Here is a 14,559-nt window from a genome sequence, read left to right as displayed (position 1 = left end):
ATCATTATACAGTTTGGGAGGCAGATGTCTCAGAACACTGACCTTGGCATCAGAGAACTGTGATTGAGTCCAGCTTATTCACATACCAAATAGACATTTTTAGCCTCAGATTTTTCATATCTAAAATGGAGTTAATATTAATTACCATAGCAGATTAATGAATGAATCAAGTGAGGCAACGTATTAAAGAATTAACACAATGATAGCACATAAAAAATTCAACATAAGAACCCCACAATTATTAAGTATTCTTCTTCCCCAAACTACCACCCTGTGTTCTGTTATTATAATTCTGTTATTTTATATGTTAGTAAATGATGGTTCATTCCATTTGATACTACCACATGAGCCATTCTTTGTCTAAGGGGGCAAGGTGCATAAATTCCTAAGAACTTCTTTATAGCTGAGGACAAAGCTATGTTAGTACCATGAGAGCTATTTTCTGAAGAGTTCAATGGTAGTGGCTTTCAGAAGCAAACACACAGAGAAGCCAGGTGAGAGGCACTTAGAAAGGCACTGGGTCCCAAAGAGCTGGACAGAACCCTCACACTGTCTTCTCAGTCTGCCAAATAAGCTGTGCTCCCTCTAGTCACTGACTCAGGAAAACTTTATGTAATACAGCTAATCCAAGCCTTTCAAATATCATGCTCTCAAAATAGTATGCACATATTCCCACATAACCTGATGTTATATTTTTGTTACAGATGTTTGCCTAATATTTTCTCCTCCCCCATATTGTCCTTGGGCATGAACATTTCTACTTTTGCTTCCTGTTTTACCCTATAACTTGACATATACTATGGTCCTCAAAAATATTTGTGGAAGGAAAGGAAAGGGTCTGAAATTGGGAGCTTGAGTGTTTAAGAAGTGATTCTTATGGGGCAGTTAAGTTTAATGGGAATTTTCATCACCCTTCTTTGTGATTTAGAGAACTCAGTCCTGAACTGTATGACTTCATTAATTGCACAGAGTTTGCAAACTAAAATTTGACTCTGTCATAAGCCTGGGTCTTTTTTCCTTTTTTTTTTTTTTGCTGATGGACACAAACGTGTTTAGTAGGTTAAGTCAAGTCTATCCCAATAAAGAGAGTACAAGTATTCCAAAATTAGTTAAATTTCACCTAAACCAATGCATTTTCAGGTTTATGATTCAGTCATTTATCCAGTAAGTATTTATTGAAAGTTGGTTTCATACTGAGCAGTGGAAGTTACAGATAATACAAACATTACCATTATAATGTTTACTCAATTGGGAAAGGAAATTAAAGAAATGAAGATTCACACACTTACTCTGCAATAGTTGATAAATGGTTTGAAGGTAAAGTACAGCCATAAATGATGATAACAGGTAAATAAAAATATTAATATGTAATACATATATGCGACGGTTTGCTCGGTCGGTAGAGGTGGGGTCTGGCTGCGGACGAGGGGTCGGTCCAGCTCTGGACGAGGGGTCGGTCCCGCTTGGGATGAGGGGTCGGTCCCACTTGGGACGAGGGGTCGGTCCGGCAGCAGACGAGGGATCGGTCTCACAAGGGGTTGCGCGGTTCGGCTGACGGGGTCACCCGGCGAAGCCGGCGACGAAGGGGTCGCCCGGCGAAGCCGGAGACGAAGGGGTCGCCCAGAGAAGCAGGCGACGAACTGGGGACAAGGGAGGCCAGGCCCTTGTCGGGGGCTCTCAGGACTGGAGGGCGCACGGCAGAAGAACTACCGCGGAGACAAGGTAAACACGCAAGTCCACTTTACTGAGGGAGAGGCAACAGTTTTATAGGGGCTGGGGAAGGCTGATTGGTCGAAGCCACGCCCTGTTCTGATTGGTTGCCGGCGAAAGGTCAGTGGGCGGTACTGGACGGGGGAGGGGTGGTGGTTAGGGATTGGCTGTCGCTGTTGCTGGGGGAAGGGGCAGGGTTTAGGGATTGGTGGCTGCTGTTGCTGGGGTGGAGGGCAGACTTGAGTTTCCCGCCCACGCCTGGCTGTTGCTGCTGTCGGGGGAAGGGAAAAGGGCGGGCTGGATTTTTCCGCCCACACCTGGCTGTTGCTGCTGTCGGGGGAGGGGAAAAGGGCGGGCTGGATTTTTCCGCCCACACCTGGCTGTTGCTGCTGTCGGGGGAGGGGAAAAGGGCAGACTGGAATTTTCTGCCCTGCGCCTGCGCAGGGAGAAGGAAGAAGGGTGCCGCCCCACAAGGCATGGGGTGGCGCCATCTGGGAGGAGGGGCAGCCGCGGAAGCATGGCTGCCGAGAAGGGGAGACCCGAGGGCACTCTGCGCCCATGCCGAGCTTCCTTCAGGGGTGGCGGTGGGCCCGACCAACCACCCTATTATGGGGGCAGCGGCTTGGCCTGCCACGGCTGCTCCCCCGCTAGGCCAGCAAACCACACTTCAGCCCGAGGGGTGACCGCACATATATTTATATAGAAACAAGCAGCTAGAAAGATAATATGCAATTGTTGGGCTTACTATGCAGATAAGAACAATTGTGTTTTCCTTCCTCTGACACATTTGGCTTTGGGGAAAGCAAAACACCTTTAGCTAGTTAAATATTTAATTTTCTTCATGCCTGCTTCAAAAATTTATAATTTGAACTGTCATCATTGTGCATTGGTTTCAGACTCCATTAGAATTCTATACCTACTTTCACAAGTATAATTGTAATGGTCAAATTTCTTAAATACCTTATTTTCTTTATCAAGTGAAGAATGTCAGTACACATTTATCTATTGTGGGAGAAGGAAATAAATAAAATTTCAAAGGGAAGGCAATTCAAAAAACTAAAATAAAATTCCATAATAAAGTCAAAGATGTAATACCTTAAAGAAATCAAAGACCACACTCTACTCTTAAAGTGCTAAGTAATTAAGCAGATTAAAATCACACATGTAAGGTATGATTCCTGACTTTAAGGTGGATTCAAATAGTTGAGAATATATAACTGCCTCATCAAGAAAAATACAATGCTAAGTATCATTTATCAACCATTTATTGTTTGCCAAATCCTACATTTTAATATACTTTTTTCTTACTTAATTCAAATAAAGGCTATGAGTTAGTAACTACTATCTACATTTTACAAATGAATGTTAGAAGACAGGAGAGGATAGCAAGAAGCCTAATCCATTCATGCAGTTATTGAGTAAAAGGCAGTTATTAAGTGACATATATGAGGACAAAAGTTTTTAAGCCTTTTATTTTGAAATAGTAACTTACACACAGTTATAAAAATAATATAAATCCCACACAGAGAACTCCAGCATAGTCCTACATGCCCAGATACCCAACTACACAATTTTAATATTTTGCGACCTATTTCTTTCCTTCCTTCCTTCCTTCCTTCCTTCCTTCCTTCCTTCCTTCCTTCCTTCCTTCCTTCCTTCCTTCCTTCCTTCCTTCCTTCCTTCCTTCCTTCCTTCCTTCCTTCCTTCCTTTCCATCCATTCTATGAACACCTGAATGTATGTTGCTGTCATGTGCATTTTCTGTGAACAAATAGTCATATTTGGGCATTCCCTTATGTAATCACCTTAAGTGCAGTTATCAAGTTCAGGAAATTTAACTTTGATGTAAAGTTTTAGTCTATATTTAATTTTTTTCATATGTCTCAATAATGTTCCTTTGAGCTTTTATTCTTCCCTTGCTAGACCTCACAGAGGAGCATGTATTGCATTTAATATTCATTGTTCCTTTAATTGCTCTTCCTTTTTTTACTTGTGGGAACATATGGACAAAATAAATTTGCCCATCTCACCACTTCCAAACATACCGTTCAATGAGAGTCATCATATCCACAATACTGCAGTACCCTTACCACCTTTCCCATCTCCCCACATAGAAACCCTACACCAATTGTGCATTATTTTCCTTTTCTCTTTGCTCCACTTCCTTTCCCTTTGCTCCCTACTCCTGGCAACATGTACTCTAATTTCTGCCTCTGTGATCTTATATATTCTCTGATGTTTTCTTTGTAGCCACCATGTATACATGGTGTATACAAATGTATACAATTTCATTTGCTTTGATACCAACTTAATTTCAATAATATACACAACCTATTTTTCTATAATCCTCTCTCCTGCATATTTATTTAGCTCTTACCACAAATTATCTATTTATACATTTTGAGGCTAAAACCACTGATTTATTATTATATTTTATGCATTTGCCTTTTAGATTATGTAGGAATTAAAAAGTATAATTATAAACAAAAATATAATAATACTGGCATTTATATTTTCCCATAGCATTACCCTCACCAGAGATCTTTACTTTTTCATGTGGTTTCAATTTATTGTCTATTACCCTTTCTTTTCAACCTCCAGAATTCTCTTTAGCATCTCCTGTAGCGCCAGTCTAGTGGTAACTAACTCCTTCAGCTTTCATTTATCTGAGAATATCTTAATCTCTTTCTCACCTTTGAAAGACAGTTTTGCTGGATATAAAATTATTGGTTGGTAATTTTTCACTTTAAGTACTTTAAATATGTCATCCCACTGCCTTCTTATCTTCATAGTTTCCAATGAGAAATCACTGGACTCTTATTAAGTCTCCCTTGTATGTGACATATTGCTTCTCTCTTGTCACTTTCAGAATCTTTTTTTAATTTTAATTTTTTCATTCAATAGTAATTATGTTGTAGTATGGGCCAATTTGGGTTTATCCTATGTGACAGTTTGAAGCTTTTGTGGACACCAGAAAATCATGGCCTTAGGCTTAATGCACTCCTGTGCATATAAACCTATTGTGGGTGGCAACTTTTTATTAAATTACTCCAGTTAAGAGCCTTAAATTAGATTGTGTGACCCAGCTGGATCTTATTTCTCTTACTGGAATCCTTTATAAATGGTAGAATAAAAAGCTGAAGATCCAGAAAAATGCTGCAGAAACAGAGAGCACCCAAAGCTGAAAGAGAAGGCTTCAAGAACCAGAAGATAAAATCAATGGAGCACAGAAGCTGAGAGAAGGCCACATTAGCTAGAGGCTGAGAACAATAAGGCCCAAAAGAGAGGGGAATGATGAACAAATGCTGCCATATGACTGATCACCCACAGCTGTGTACCTCCTGCTGATGCCACCATTTGCCTCATTGCTCACAGCTATACCTTGGGGAGAAAGCATCTCTAATGATGCCTTGATTTGGACACTTTCACAGCCTCAGAACTGTAAACTCATAAGTTAATAAATCCCCATTGTAAAAGTCAACTCATCTCTGGTTATTGCTCCCAGCAGCTTTTAGCAAATTAAACATCCTGCTTGGAGCTTGTTGAGCATTTTAGATGTGAATATTTATGTCTTTCATTATGTTTGGGAGGTTTTCAGCCATAATTTATTTGAACATCCCTTCTGCCTGTTACTCTCTTCTCCTTCTGGGACTTGCACAATATATGTGTTGGTATGCTTGATGGTTCCCCTCACCCGAGTTCCTCAGGTTCTGTTCACATTTCTTCATTCTTTCTTCTTTCTACTCCTCAGACTGAATGGGTCTAATTGTCTCATATTCAAGTTCTCTGATTTATCTTCTTCAAGTTCTAAACTGCTGTTGAATCCCTTTAAAGAAATTACGTTTCTGTTACTGTGGTCTTCAGCTCTGATAGTTTCCTTTTTCATAATTTCCATGTCTCTTTTGATATTCTCTTTGTAGTCATCTAATGTTTTTCTGATATCCTTTAGTTCTTTGTGCATGCTTGCCTTTAGCTCTTTGAGCTATTTAGACCATTTTTAAAAGCCTTTATCTGATATGTTCAAGATCTGGCCCTCCTCATTGATCGTTTCTAATGCTTTAATCTCTTCTTTGCTTGGGCCATCAATTGTTTCTTTGCATGTTCTAATCTTTCACTGAAATTTAGACATTTTGATATTTTAATGTATCACTGGAATTCAGACTCTGAGGTATCTGTTCTTTAAGCTTGCATCCAGCCAGTGATATGACAGATTTTGCCTTGAATGCCAGGAGCTAACAAAAGAAAAAGAAGAATGAAAAAAGAAAAAACTTTTCCCAGTCTTTGAAAACTGATCAGTACAAGTGTTCTTCTTTAGGTCTTAGGTATACAATGAGTTTAGAGAATTGCTTGAGGCCAAAGCATAGGAGCACCCCCCACACACACACACTCGTCCTTTCTACTCATGCATTTAGTCTTGGGCATGTACATGTGGCTGTAGGAATTTTTCCATTTATATTGGTTGGAAAGCCCCCTCTTCCAGGGAAACACTTTCCTCATGGTTCTGGGCACTGTATGCCTGACATCCAACAATCACTTTCCCCAGGTAGTGAAACTTGACTTCTTTCCCACAACACTCTATAGAAGAGTTCAGTGAGCCACCTTATATATGCAGAGTGAGTTCTGGGATGGCAAGTCTTGCAGTCCACAGCCAGACATATTGAGCCAGACATACATGCTTCCAGAATATGTATGAGTTTACTCTACTCTCTTCAGAACCAGGACTGGGAATTCATGCACTGAGAATGTGGGCCTGCAGGGATCCTCTAAGTAGCCTTTTTCTTGATTTGACCCTCATCCTGTTACTGCAGTCTTTTAGCTATTTTGTGGAACTTTGGGAAAATGTTTCTGCCAGTTCTTGCTGGTTGTTCAGAGCTTCTGGGGGAAGGGGCAGAGCCTTGAAACATCTCACTCAACCACCTTGTAGTGCACTAGGTACTTTCAAATAATTTATTTTCAGGAGGGTCACAAGAGGTATGTTTTACAGAGTGAAATGCAAACCATTTGAAATGAAAGACAAACTGGGCCTGGTTAAAACCAGTCTTAGAGTCCAGGGGAGGAGGAATTTTGTGATATAATATGTTGATTCTACACAATAGGAACCTGAACACAGCTGGCTTTATGCCCACAGATATGCAAAACCCTTGGGAGCTTCACCAAGAATCTTTGGGATTGTTTGCATGTTTTCCACATCTGGCAACCTTGACAATGCTAAGATCTAACAGCTCCCTCTTAATTTAGAGAGTAGAAGGCTTGTTTACCCAGGATTCAGTAGCCCTCTTGCAGGATGGAAATCTTTGGGCTCCTTAGCTTTCCCCTGGGGGCAAATTTTAAGGCCATGGTTTATTCATACATACTTTTTATTATGAAATTTTCTAGATATATATCCAAGAACAGAAGACAATACAAGAAACACCTATGGACCTACCATTTCTAACAATATAAGAGTAACGAAGACAATTTTGAAACAAAGAGAAAATCATACTAAGGGAAATTGCCTTATTAATTATAACATAAATTTGAAAGGTAGAAAAATTTTAAAAAACTCTTCAGCAAAAGGCAAATTTATTAATGGAAAGAAGAAAGTACCTGGAAATATATCTATACCTTAACACTTACTCACTCAACCCCTAACTGAATTGATGGAATCAGTACCTTACCCCACTACCAGATTAACCTATCAGAGCCAAGAGAAACCCTCCTTGGCAGAAAATAACATCATCTACTACATCTATAGATTTTTCATACACAATATTTAACATAAGAGAAATAAAAATTATGAGTTTTGCAAATTGGCAATAAAAGTGTACCTGAAAGTTGGGAGAAGAAACAAGTAATAGTGGCAGGTGAACAGATGGTCTGTACATTGGACTTAACAGACAAGGATTCTGAAATAACTATTATAAATATGTTAGTGAAAATAGATTAAAATCATTTAAGATATGTATTTACATATACGTATATATGTATATATATTATATATATATTTTTGTATAATTTATAATTAAATTTATAATTTATAAAAAAATTAAAAAATTTTGTATAATTTATACAAAAATATGGGTTTTCTATAACTGAAAATACTATATCTGAATTCAACATAATAGAAGGAAATATTAATGATCAAAATGCAGGCTGTAGCTTGTTTTGGGATGCACATGGCAGTACAGACCTGGTTGTGTCTGAAGAAATTAGCCAGCAGCCCTGGCCTCAGCTTTCAGGGCCATGAAGGTTTTCTTTTAACTTCTGAAATCATCTGTTTAAGGTGGTGATTCATTAAATTTCAAATAAGTAATGTCTGTGGGTTGCTGGATATTCTCAAAATTTCAGGGCTGGGGGAATGCAGAGGCAGTGAAAAAATACATTTCATAGAAAACTCCTGCCTCGCCCTGCTTTAAATGGCTTTTTACTTTAACTAACAAATTACCTAACATTAGTACCTTACTTGCCGACAACTCACAGGACCCTTTTAATAGTATTTATCAAATATTCATTTACAAAGGAAAAAAAAAACAGTAGTCCAAGTTATGCTGCTGATTCCATTTCTATGGTAAATTAGTTTTAAGGTGATCCAGAATTTATGATTAAAACCCATGTATTTTTGAGTCTGATGTTTTTCTCTTCATTTGGCCTGGCAAAAAGCCAAAATGTTGGTCTGCCTGGTTCAGGAAGTGATGCCTAGCCTACCTACTGACGAGCTTCAGAACCATGGCAACTGGGGAGTCAAGAGATGCCAAAGCAGAGTTGGCCCTCTCCTCAGCAGCCAGTTGGGAGAAGCAAGGGCTTGAAAAGCCAAACTATGCTTTCATATTTACTCTCCTGGGACATCTGAAAGCAGTGTCATCAGTTAAATTTAGTCCTAATGGAGAATGGTTGGCAAGTCCTTCTCCTGATACATTAGTTAAAATTTGGGGAGACTGATGGAAAAATATGATGAAATACTGTATGGTCACAATCTAGAAATAGCAGATGTTGCCTAGTCAGATTCCAGTCATCTTATTTCTGCCTTAGATGATAAAATTCTGAAGATATGGAATGTGAGATCTGAAAATGTTTGAAAAGACTGAAGGGGCATAGTAATTGTTTCTTTTGTTGTAATTTCAACCTGCCATGTAACCTCATCATTTCAGGATCTTTTGATGAGAGTGTGAAAATATGGAAGGTGAAAACAGAAAAGTGCTTTAAAACTGCTCACATGGACACAGTTTCTGTTATTCATTTTAATTGTAGAGTGTCCTTGATAGTGTCAGGTAGCTGTGATGGTCTTTATAAAATATGGGATGCTGCATCAGCTCAGTGTTTAAAAACACTTGTGGATAATGATAACCCTCCTGTCTCTTTTGTAAAATTTTCTCTAATGGTAAATGCATTCTCACAGCAACTTTGATAATACTCTTAAACTATGGGATTATAACAGAGGAAGATGTTTGAAGAAATAACACTGGTCATAAGAATGAGAAATACTTCATATTTGCCAATCTTTCAGCTACTGGGGAAAAGTGGATTGTGTCTGGTTCAGAGGATAATCTGGTTTACATTTGGAATCTTCAGGCTAGAGAGATTCTACAGAAATTAGGAAGTCATGCAGATGTTGTGATCTCAGCAGCTTGTCATCCTATAGAAAACATTATTCATCAGCAGCATTAGGAAATAGCAAAGCAATTAAACTGTGGAGGAGTAACCTCTAAACCTTTTAAAAATTAAGTAGCAGAACCAAATTAAAGAAAAAATTGGATATTGGAAAAGATGGTTTTTCTTAATTTCATCATGGTTTTTTACTTCTTTTTCAAGTTGTCTTGGATTTTAAGATTTTAAGACTTATAATGTTCAAAGCAAGACAGTTCCAAAAGCAAGTCTAGAACCTTTAATCTAGAACCTCATTATTCTTTTGGACAGTTTTCCCTTCAGATCCTAGAGGGTCAGTCTATTTGAGAAGTATTTATAAGTAGGGTTGGCAAGACAGATTGGTTGATTAAATGAGGAAAGAAGGGGAGTTTGGAATAACTCCAAGATTTCTGGTGGTAGAGGATTAGAAATGCATTTCAGGTGCCACCTTCATGCATTAAGTTATTTCCTACATTAGAGGACTTATAGTGGTACAAGGAATCAAGTCTAAATTGTGGAAAATAAGTCATGGTTAGGCTCATTCCATGTGTGTAAAAACTGTTAAGTTTTATCAAGATTAAAGCAAAAATAGAGGAAAAGGATATAGATGGGGTTTTACCGAAGGACCTCTCACTGCCTTGTCAGATTGTGTCCTTACACGATTTTCAGGCTAGCTAAATGTCTGGTGAGGCTGCTCTCCTTCATTATTGTCTGAAACTACTGACTCCTACCCATCCTTCATATTCAGTTTAGAAGCCACCACTTTGTGAAGTCATCAATGCCTGCCTGTCTGCCTGTCTGCCCTTCTCCATCCACAGAGAACAACTGAGAGAGGTTTTCCTGCTGTAAAATTCAAAACATATCATTTATCAATTTGTTTCATAACTGTCTCATTGGCCATATTTCCACTAGATTATGAAGTCCCTGGAGTCAGGAAGTATATTTTATTTCAGCAGCCTCAGTTTTCATACAGAGAAGGGACTCAACTGGTGTTTGATGAAAAAACAATGAATACCACCTCAACTTTGATTCAATCCTTGCCTCATTTCAATACATTTTAGTACAATAATAAGTTCCCAGGATTATTATTTTTGGTGATTAAAAACAAAAAGCATCTGACTATTTTAAAAAAGGCAGACCAATAAAAAATATCCAAACTAAATCACAGAAAGAAAAAAAATAATGAAAACAAGTGAAACAGTACAGAGGATAAAAGAAATGTAATGACTATCAAATGGTTCACTAATCATTTGATTGTAGCCCAAAGGAAAGAATAGGAATGTTGTAGAAGCATTATATTATGAAATAATGTCTAAGGAATTTTTAAATCTAATGAAATAATAATGAAAATAATTGCACATTATTAAAATTAATAATCTTTGTGAAAGACACTGTTAATAGAATGAAAAGATAAGCCACAGAATGGCAGAATATGTGTGCAAAACATGTATCCTCTAAAGTGTTTATATCTAAAATATTCAAAGAACTCTTAAAATTCAACAATAAGAAAACAAGCAGCCATTACAAAGTGAGCAAAAGATCTGAAAAGATATCTCCCCAAAAAAGATATAAAAATAGCAATTGCCATTTGGATCTTTGAAGGTTGAAACCAACCACTACATAACTACCAGAATGGCAAAAGTCCAAAACACTGACACCATCAAATGCTGTGGAGAATTTACCCACAGATACTCTTATTCAGTGCTGTTGGTAATGCAAAATATTACAGCCAGTTTGGCAGAGAGTTTGGCATTCTTGCAAATCTAAACATAGTCTTACCACACCCCAGCAGTTATACTACTTGTAGATATTTGCCCAATTAAGTTAAGCACTAAGATTACACAAAAATCTGAACATGAATGTTTATAGCAGCTTTATTAATAATTGCCAAAAACCAGGAAGTGACCAAGATGTCCTTCAATAGGTTAATGGATAAACACAACTGACGTACATGCATAAAGTGGAATATTATTCACACTACTCTCTTCTTATTTGTATGTCTTGTGAAGAGAAGTCTGATTTAATTCCATACATATAGCTTTTCATTTTTAAAGAAATTTAAGATTACATAAATATTACATCAATAACATAGGGGATTCCCATATACCCCATGTCCTCCCACTCCTGACTTTCCCTCATTAACAACGTCTTTCATTAGAGTGGTACATTTGTAACAATTGAACACATATTGAAGCATTGCTACTAACCACTGTCTCTAGTTTACATTATAGTTTACACTTTGCACCACACAATTTTATAGGTATTGACAAATGAATAATGGCCTGTATCTGTCACTGCAATGTCATGCAAGACAATTCCAATGTCCCCCAAATGCCCTATGTTATACCTATTCTTCCCTTTCCTTCCCCTCAAAACTTCTGGTGACTACTGCCCCTATATCAATGTTACAAGATGTTCCATTGAGAGAATAATTATGAACATACTTAAGTCCATAGTTGCATTCTCCCCAATCTTGAGGATTTTTGGATGGTGATGCCCACTCTGTTTCTGAATATGAGGAAGCTTGGATCCCATGGGGCATATAGATAGAACTGTCTTGATTGCAGTTGTAAATGCTGTTTATTGGGATGGGCATTGCCCCTCATCAGCCTTTTGCTAGTTTTCATAGCAAAACTAGCCCAATGAGCTAGAGAATAGGTGTTGCAACTCTGCTGTGATTCAGGGCTCAATTGGTATATGAGCATATTTAAGTCTCTAGGACATATAGTTAAATTGAAAAGTGCTAATTACAGGTTCAAATAAAGGGAGCAGAAAAACCATGTGTAGAGAAGTTATTAATGAGTCTAACTCTTACACTGGGGAGCTTATATCCCAAAGAAAGGCCCACTGACTGGGTGCCGAATTCCTAAGATTGTTTATACTGCCCTAGTGTCCAGATGTCTCTAGAGCCCTCAGGAGCCCTGCTGTTTGAGGAAATGTTCACTGTGGCAGTCAATGAGATCCTGCTGAGACATGCATAAGCATAACCTCTGAAATGAACCCCCAACTCACTTTGAAATCTCTTAGCCATAAAAACTCATTTGAATTTAATATTTCCCAATTTTGCATTCTCCAAACACATTGCTAGTTGGCATTTGGTAATAATCCCTTAGTGCTATGGGGGGCTCATCCCTGGGAGTCATGTCCCATGCCTGGGAGAAGGGAGTACATTTATATGCTGAGTTTGGTTTAGAGAGGAGCTGCATTTGAGCAAGAAGGAGGCTTTCAGGAGGTAACTGTTGGCAATATATAATACTAGGTAAGTTTCAATTTCACTAGTAAAGGTTCATAAGTAGAACCATCATGGTCAAAGTCCTGGTGTAATGGTCTGTCCTCCTTTGCTAGGCATTGCCAATGTACTCAGAGGATTCTTGCTGCTCTGTTAGGCAATGTAGCAGGAACTCCCAGGATGGGAATTAAATATTCTTTCAGTTATTGTGTGGGTATCCACTCACTTACACATTGCCTCATGACCACTGGAACATATTCATATCCCATAGAGTAAGACTGGTAGTAAATATTCTTTGAAAGCTTGGTAGAACTCACCTGTGAGACCATCTGGTCTTGGGCTTTTCATTTTGGGGAGTTGTTTGATGACTGTTTCAATCTCTTTACTTGTGATTAGTTTGTTGAGGTCTTCTATTTCTTCTAGGGTTAGTGTAAGTTATTTGTACATTCCTAGGAATTTTTTCATTTCTTCTACATTGTCTAGTTTTTGGCATACAGTTGTTCATAGTATCCTCTTATGATCTTTTTTATTTCTGTGGGGTCAATATTAATGTCCCCTTTTTCAGCTTTTAAATTTCATTTATTTTCATCTTCTCTCTCTTTCTCAGTCTAAATAAGGGTTTGTAAATATTGTTCATTTTGAAGAATAAACTTTTGGTTTTGTTAATTCTCTCTGTTTTTTATCTGAAATTCATTTACTTCTGTTCTGATTTTTATTATTTATTCCTTCTACTTGCTTTGGGAATAGTTTGCTATTCTTTTTCAAGTTGCTCCTACTGTATAGTTTGGTCATTGATTTTAGCACTTTATTCTTTTTTAATGTAAGCATTGAGGCCTATAAATTTATACCTCATTGCATCCGATAGACTCTAATATGTTGTATTCTCACTTTCATTCATCTTGAGATATTTATTGATTTTTCTTGCAAGGTCTTTTTTGACCCACTGATTATTTAAGAGTGTATTGTTTAATCTCCATAATTTGTGAATTTTCCCTTTTTCTGCCTCTTGTTGATTTCCACCTTTACTTCATTATAGTCAAATATATGTGCTTTGTGTAATTTTGATCTTGTTGAATGTATTGATATCTGCTTTTAGCCCAACATATGGTATATACTGGAGAAAGATCCATGAGAACTTGAGAAGAGTGCATATCCTGCTGTTTGGGGGTGCAATGTTTTGTATATGTCTATTAGATTTAGTCCATTTATCATATTATTCAAGCTCTCTGTTTCTTTATTGATCTTCTACCCAGGTGTTCTATCCAATGCTGAAAGTGGTGTATTGAAGTCTCCAACTATTATTGTAGAGACATCTATTTCTTCCTTCAGTTTTCCCAGTGTTTGCTTCATGTACTTTGAGGCATCCTGGTTAGGTGCATATACATTTCTGATTCTTATTTTTCCCTGGATGATTCCTCCCTTTATTAATATATAATAGCTGTCCTTTTCTCTAATAACTGTGTTGCTTTTTAAAGTCTATTTCATCTAATATAAGTATAACTATGCCAGCTTTTTGTTGTTGTTGTTGTTAATGCATGCATAGAATATTGTTTTCCGGCCTCTCACTTTCAATCTACTGGTATTCTTGGGTCTAAGGAGGGTCTCTTGTAGATGACATATAGATGGTTCATATTTCTTATCCATTCTGCAGTCTGTGTCTTTTGATTAGGGAGTTTAATCCATTAACATTTGATGTTATTACTGTAAACACATTCCTATTTTGCACATTTTATTTTATTTTATTTTTTTGTGGGTCTGACTGTCATTTTACATTTTATTTATTTTATTTTATTTTATTTTTTTCAAATTCTACTCAATTTATTCATTTTTAAAAAAATATTACATTAAAAAAATATGACGTCCCCATTCACCCCAACTGCCCCCACCCCACCACCTGCCCCACAGTAACACTCTCCCCCATCATCATGACAAATCCATTGCACTTGGTGAGTACATCTCTGGGCATCGCTGCACCCCATGGCCTGTGGTTCACACCATAGTCGACACTCTCCCATGTTC

The 14,559-nt window shown here is 37.6% G+C and overlaps 1 pseudogene; it reads left to right on the top strand.

The window, feature by feature from the left end:
* Positions 1-8,414: 8,414 nt before the first annotated feature.
* Positions 8,415-9,394, top strand: LOC101423040 (WD repeat-containing protein 5B-like; annotated as a pseudogene).
* Positions 9,395-14,559: the final 5,165 nt, after the last annotated feature.

This window comes from Dasypus novemcinctus, chromosome 7, assembly GCF_030445035.2.
Source record: "Dasypus novemcinctus isolate mDasNov1 chromosome 7, mDasNov1.1.hap2, whole genome shotgun sequence".
Lineage (NCBI taxonomy): Eukaryota > Metazoa > Chordata > Mammalia > Cingulata > Dasypodidae > Dasypus > Dasypus novemcinctus.
Note: the sequence above shows the minus strand (reverse complement) of the source record. Positions and strands in the feature narration are given on the sequence as shown.